We start from the raw sequence: 7,441 nt of genomic DNA, 5'->3' as shown, positions 1-7,441 counted from the left end.
AGCAGGGTGAATTTCAGTGGGTTGAAGCTATAATGATAATACCTACTTCTCTTATATAGTGCTTTTCATTGGTAGATCACAAAAGTAAGGTACATGTAATTATCTTCATTTTACAGATGGCAAAGCCAAGACAGGGAGGTGCAGTGACTTGTTCAAAGTCATCCAGTCGATTAGCAGTGGAACTAGGAACAGAATGCTGAGCCCCATGCCATGATACAACTGCTATCTATCCTGCTTTCCATAAAAGCACTCCATAGATATCCAAAGGAATCTTAGTAACTGTGACAGCTAAGATGAGGTTTACTGTGATGTCACTGGAATCCAGAGAGATAAAAACAGTCTAGCTGAGTCCCATATTTATGGGTTACTGGTTTGTATTTGAGCTCTTTTATGGATCACCCAAAGGTTTAGAAAGAAAAAGATTATAACCATACACAAAGCCAGACATCTTCCATTCAGAAGCCTATCTTTTTTTGGCACCATTTGGTATAAGTGTTTTGCAAAGATTTGTGCCAGTGAAATTTCTTAATCAAGTGACCGATCAGTAGCACTAATAATAGTACCCCACTCATTTTGCACCCCCAGGAAATTAGCCAGTTTGGGGATTTTCTCAGGATTTCAAGAGAGATTTTTGCAAGGTACCAAGAAGCAAACCCAAGGGAAACTTGCCTCCTCTAAAACTTGCCTTAGAGCCAGAGTCTCCTCTTTGTCACACAAAGCAATATCTGTTGCTGCTAGGGAAGGTCTTCTGGAGTTGCCTGTGAGTTCTGAAGCTGCTGGCACGAGTATTCAAAATAATCAGATTTCTGCCTCATTGAAGACAATGAATTCTATGCTGAAGTTACTGAACTCCAAGTTTGATCAGCTGCTGAAGAAAGTGAAAACAACAGAAACCCCAAGCACAATCTATAGAGAAGCTTGAAAATTTGAAGGAGGAAATACAGGCCCAAGCCAAAAGACAGAGTGGTTGAGAAAGGTAAGTTCTGGTCTTTTCAAAGAAAACATAATAAAAGACGATGTTTTCCTTTCTTAAGAAAAGCACACAGGATGTTTTTACATTTTAAAATAGAAAATACATTGCTACACTAAACTTGTAAGCTCTGTAACTGCCTTGACAGATAGTTGAAGAATGCAGAAATGGATGCATTAATACAAACAGGCTCTAAAATTCACTGAAGTAAATGAAAAGGCTCCCCTTGGCTTCATTGGACTTTGGATCAGGCTCTTATCGTGCCTTCCTTTGTAATGAAAATATTCCAGGCTTAACTGATTAAAAACAAAACTAGAAGTGTTAGAAAATTTAAATTGAAAAAGAAAGAGAAGCAAGAGCAAAGTGTTCTCTTCCTCCCATCCTCATATCAGGGAACTAGTGAGACTGGTACATATGATCTCTGGTGACCTCTAGGCAGAAGGGTATTTTTGGAGAAGATATAAAGGGTCAAGTATGACATCTATAGCATAAAAAGATTGAGTGGTCCTAAGAATAGGTCTACACAGCAACATTATTTCAAAATAACTAGTGTTATTTCAAAAAAACTCAGTCTGCATCTACACAGCAGGCAGTTATTTCAAAATAATGTTGAAATGCTGTCAAGCTGGAGGACTGCTTTCTCTGACTCGTGTAACCCTCATTGTACAAGGAGTAAGGGAAGTCAGAGTCAGAGGAGGAATGCTCTATTTCGAAATAAGTGCTGTGTAGATGCTCCCAATTTCGAAATAAGTTACTTTGAAATAAGTTACGTAATTGACGTAGCTCAATTTGCATAGCTTAGAATCATAGAATCATAAGGCTGAAAGAGACCTCAGGAGGTCCCAAAGAGGGACCAATCCCAACTAAATCAACTCAGCCAGGGCTTTGTCAAGCCAAAACTTAAAAACCTCTAGGGATGGAGATTCCACCACCTCCCTAGGTAACCCATTCCAGTGCTTCACCACCCTCCTAGTGAAATAGTTTTTCATAATATCCAACCTAAATCTCCCCCACTGTAACTTGAGACCATTGCTCCTTGTTCTGCCTTCTGTCACTACTAAGAACAGCCTCTCTTCATTTTCTTTGGAACCTCCCTTCAGGAAGTTGAAGGCTGCTATCAAATACCCCCTCACTCTTCTCTTATTTTGAGTTAAGCCCAGCTGTGTAGATGTACCCTTAGGGTATGTCTAGACTATATGGCTCTGTCACCAGAGCCATGTAGATTAGTTTACTGGACATACCCAAATGAAGCAGCGATTTAAATAATCGCCGCTTCATTTAAATTAAAATGGCTGCCGCGCTGTGCCGATCAGCTGTTTGGCAGCACAGCGCTGTAGTCTGGATGCTCCGCGGTCAACATCAAAGGCATTTGTCGACCTCCCCAATATGCCTCGTGGGATGAGGTTTACGGGAAGGTCGACAAATGCCTTTGATGTCGAACACGGAGCGTCCAGACTACAGCGCTGTGCTGCCAAACAGCTGATCGGCACAGCGCAGTAGCCATTTTAATTTAAATGAAGCGGCGATTATTTAAATCACCGCTTCATTTGGGTATGTCTAGAAAACTAATCTACATGGGTCTGGCGACAGAGCCATGTAGTCTAGACATAGCCTTTGAGACTAACCAAAATATATAGAATCATAAAGTTATAGACTAACATGGCTGTCTCTCTGAGAATCTTTAGCATAGTGTGCTTAAATTTCCAAATGTTAAGTTCTGTTCAGTCTATATCAGAAAAGAGTCATCCAGACATCATTAGATCTTGCAAAGTTAACTCTTTTTTTAAATTAGCCTCCAAGAAGGTGTTAATCCATTGTTCTGTACCCCACTAAGTTGTGTGTTTGTTCTTGTTCTGTTTTTGTCGGCAGTGTAGTTCTAAGGAAGCACTTCCTTCACATTTGATGTGTCGCAATTATATGAGCTATTTCCCAAGATATAATACAGTTGATTGAATGGAATGAGATCTGACTTCAGTACAAAATTAATTCTCCCTGGGGTTTTATCTTCGAAAAGAATTGCTATCTTTCATTCCCAAAGTATGTCTATCGGTTTTGGGAAGATTTCCAGCAAATTCTTGAGTAAATAGTATCCATTCTGTGACGTCAAAGCTGTGTCCACCATGAGAGTGCACCTTCAAAGGTCCCTCAAACACTTATGAATAAGTTTTAGAACACAATTCCATCTCAATTCATTGCTTCAAAGTTCCCATATATTTTGTTAGTAATTTGACAATAATTTGTATGTTTTAATGCTGAACACCTTTGTCTAATTTTAAATGTTTTTGATTTTTAATATAATCTTCATGTCAGATGTTTCATGTGATTGGAAGCCAGTTTTTATATTCAGTATTGCTGTAACTATATTGGTCCCACAATATGAGAGAGACAATATGGGTGAGGTAATATCTTTTATTGGACCAACTTTGGCAGGTTAGAGAAACAAGCTTTTGAGCTTACAAAAAGCTCTTCAGATAGGGAAAATGTATTCAGAGCATCACAGCTAAGTACAACATGGAACAAATTGTATAGCAAATATAGTTTACATATATTTCAAGGGACCAGTCAAGGTGAAGTGAATGGATGAGCTTGGCATGGGGTGGATATCTGAGGGACTGATTACATAGAGACTAAAGGACTCCATATCACTTATCCATTTCATCCTCACTCATAACAATTTTATATTCAACAAGGAATACTTTGTTCAAGCTATGGGAACAGCCATGAATACCGGGGTGGCTCTCCAATTAGCCAACTTTTCACGGGCCACTTTGAAGAAGAATTTCTGAACAAATCCACCAAAAACCAATGATAGACTTGAGATACATCAACAATAATTTCTGCCTTTGGACGGCCAAGCTAAACTCTCTCAAATTTCCACCAGCAGCTACAATCCATCCATGAAAGTGCTTTTTTTCATTTTTAGCCAAATAAAGGATATTAATACAAACAGCAAAAATGAATTGCATGTGTAATCCAGTATTGTGACTTTGTCAAAGGTCTTCCTAGTATCCCATCTACAGATGATAGGAGATGTCATAGTCATCGATTACAGAGTCCAGACTCTTCATTTCAAGCTCTGTGTTCATGCTTTTAGTCCTAGATGTTTCTGCTTCAGAGTGGTCATTACACAGGGATGTGGGAAATGAACCTTACAAACCCCTGATTTACTGTATAACCTGAGTGTAATTAATTACTAATTGTGTAGCAAATATGCTAGTTATAATCTAAACTTTTAATACTTCTTCACAGCAGAAACAAAAGATAAAGTGCTTCAATGAACAGCTTGATTCATAATTAAGTGTTCCTTGGTGTTGTAATGATGTAGCCTAAGATCAGTGTAATTCAGTTCATGACCCAATTTAACAGATATTTGGAATTCTTTGTGGACATCCATGAAGGCCTTGAATCTTAACACCAGTGAGAAATATTTATAACTAAATGATGAGTAAGGTCTTCTGGATTTAGCTTGGAGAGGGGAGCTGTCATGATTATGAGGGTTAGCCAGCAGCCTGGGGATTAAGGGGTTAACTACACCTAGCCAGGTGGAGTGACCAGTAGGAATGTAGGAGGGAGTTTCAACCTGGGACAAAGGAATTTGGGTTTTTTTCTTTTCTCCATTTTCTCTCTGTGAGTTCTCTGCAGCTACAGAGAGGGACAAGCATGTCTCTCTCTCTCTCCAAGACACCATTCTTCATTTTCTGTAAGTAGGGTAAAGTTTAGGTAGTTTCGTTAGGTTTTATTGTGTTATGGATTGGGTATGGGATCTGAGATCTGGCACTGCTTAAAAGATGTTTTGGCTTTCTTTGTAACTAAGTTCTAGGCCCATGGAGTTTCTCCATGAGTATATTTTGTTACCTTCCTCTCTAGTCATTATACTTGCAACCAGAATATTGTTGTAATAATAAAAGTTCTTTCTTTTCTTGTATTAACCTGGCAGTGGTTAATGGTGTGTCCTGATTTTTGTTTTAGGGGGAAGATTTCCCAAATGATCTTTCCCCTGGTTTCTTTAGCAACATTTGGGTGGTGGCAGCGGAAGTTTTATTCCCAAGATCTAGGGTTTTTAAGATCTTGGGGGAAGTTTTATACCAAAGCCTGGTAGATAAGGCTTTGGGGTACACTTGCTGGCCCCCACTTCTGCATTTATCATGCCAGAGTGGGGAAGGAGCCATGACAGGAGCTATGCACTGTTACAATATTGTCAGTGGAAGTAGTTTGCTACAGCTTAACTCCAGAAGGAATTTCTATAATCAGATTGATGTTTCCACTGCAAAGGATGTTTTAAATTAACAATCTTTTTGATGAATATGTACATGTGTTATTTTGGATCTTATGTTGAGGTGTCCTCCTAGATTATTAAACGTTCATTAGTTAATGTTTTGGAGAGATCAGAAAGAAAACGTGCACATCGGAGGGGTCTGAAGAGGCAACAGTAAGCCTGAGAACAAAGCTCAGGTAGACTGTGTTGTCATTGGAAACCAGAAAGATGTAGAGCCCATTGAGTTAGAACCTTTATCTCATTGCACAGAGAGACAGAAATATACATTGCTATGGAGAACCTAAAATTACTAGGATCCAAATTCCATTTGGAAGGTGCACTGCAGTGACTTAAACTAAAATGGTAAGTTCTCTTAGGGTGTGTCTACACAGCAAATATTCTGAAATAACTTTCTTAGCATCTACACAAGCCACCTGCTATTTCAAAATTAATTCAAAATAGTGGAGGGCTTATTTCGAAATTGGTAAACCTCATTCCACGAGGAATAGCGCCAATTTTGAAATTGCTATTTCGAAATAAGTACTGTGTAGATGCTTATTTCGAAATAGGGGGCCTCCAACCCTTCCCAGGGTGCTGTGCTGGCCGCCCTGGCCACAAGGTAACTTCTGACCTGATGCCCTGCCAGAACTAGTTCCGGTTCACCTTACATGTGATTCAATGTCCAATCAGTGTGGATGCGCTATTTTGAAATATCGAAAAGCTACTTCAAAATGCATTTTGTGTATAGAAGTGTTATTTCTAAATAAGATATTTCAAAATAACTATTTTGAAATTAGATATTTTGAAATAATGCTGTAGTGTAGACATACCCTCGATTTCTTTATAAGGTATGAGAATATGGATCCACCTCACATTTCAATTTTTCAGGCTTTGCAGGCCTTAGATTGATTTCTTGTAATATGGTTAGGTCCACTTTTTGCACTGCTGAAATGAGAGAATGATTTTCTTATAACGGGGCTTTGCATTCTATGCTATGAGCTTTATCGCCAAAAGAAGTTAGATTTTCTCCAATAGCTATTTTAGTTTTGAGGGGTAGTTTTATGATTGAGGGTATGTGGAATAAAGCATGTGTGCATCTGAGTGGGTGGTCAGGAAAGCTAATGACCTCACAATGTTTTTATTGGAGACAGAGTTGTTCAGTGATTCCATGGTACAGTGTACAGCGATTCCATGGTAGAGCATTATTCCCTTAGGTATGTGTACTGCTGTGTTCAGGATCACCTGCTATTTTACCATACAAGATAGAAAAAAAGTAAGAGTGTTAATAAAAGGAAAACCACAGTACTTTGTTCTGTTAGCGATGAACAAGCTGTGTAAATGACTGGTTGCGTCTTTGCCTTCTACAATGTTAAGTATAAAATCCATAATCATACATAGCATTAGCCTGGCATTGTCAAGAGTGGATTGGTTTACTATCCAATAAATGTTGTATATGTTGTTCATTATCAGGTTATCAGGACTAGTAACAAGAATGAAGCAGAAGATGTTACCATCACAACGTCAAAGGAACATTTGTGAAGCTCGTCAATTGGCTATAATAGCAGGCATTTGAATAAAAGCATCATGAAACCCCAGTGATGAAAACTTTTCAGAGATACCTCCAAAAAGTTGGGACATTCTCCTGCTTTTAAGATATATCGCCTTTCTGGTAGGATTAAAACAGTAGATGTACACACACACACACCTACTCATGGTGCAAATAAAAAGAAACAGAAAGCGAGTACATGTTCTGTTATTTGATGTCCCCCAGTCTCCAGATTCATTAGGCAAGTCATTTAGATTCATTGTACCTCAGTTTCTCCATTTGTAAAGGGAGTATAAGGATGATACATTTTTAATAGTGAAAAAAATGACTGAAAAAATGTTGAGAGTAATTTGGGAACCTCGGTGGTTAGGTGCAGTTTAAATTTAAATTATTATATGTGTAGTTGTTTTCATTATTATGATCTAATATATAAGATTCACAATGGTCACTAGACGTGCTATTTAAATAATACTGTACCACTAAGTTACATTATGAATTCTACACTGATAATTTCATATACCATAAATAAAGGACTTTACATCTCAAATGTGTCTGTCTTTTTGTTTCTAACATGTACACACCCACACCCACACACACACACACACACACACACACATGTATGTACAATCAGCCCTCAAAAGAGAGAGCCAAATTACTTTACAAGCTACAT

At 38.3% G+C, this 7,441-nt stretch overlaps 1 long non-coding RNA gene across 1 annotated transcript; it reads left to right on the top strand.

Annotated features, from left to right (window-relative positions):
- Window positions 1-332: 332 nt before the first annotated feature.
- LOC142831164 (uncharacterized) lies at window positions 333-6,966 on the top strand. The gene is made up of 2 exons (XR_012906835.1): window positions 333-976; window positions 6,696-6,966. It is a non-coding gene; the product is annotated as an uncharacterized LOC142831164 (long non-coding RNA).
- Window positions 6,967-7,441: the final 475 nt, after the last annotated feature.

The sequence above is a fragment of the Pelodiscus sinensis genome, chromosome 12, assembly GCF_049634645.1.
Source record: "Pelodiscus sinensis isolate JC-2024 chromosome 12, ASM4963464v1, whole genome shotgun sequence".
In the NCBI taxonomy this organism is placed as follows: Eukaryota; Metazoa; Chordata; order Testudines; family Trionychidae; genus Pelodiscus; species Pelodiscus sinensis.
The sequence above is the reverse complement of the archived record's forward strand: the minus strand, read 5'-3'. Positions and strand labels throughout refer to the sequence as shown.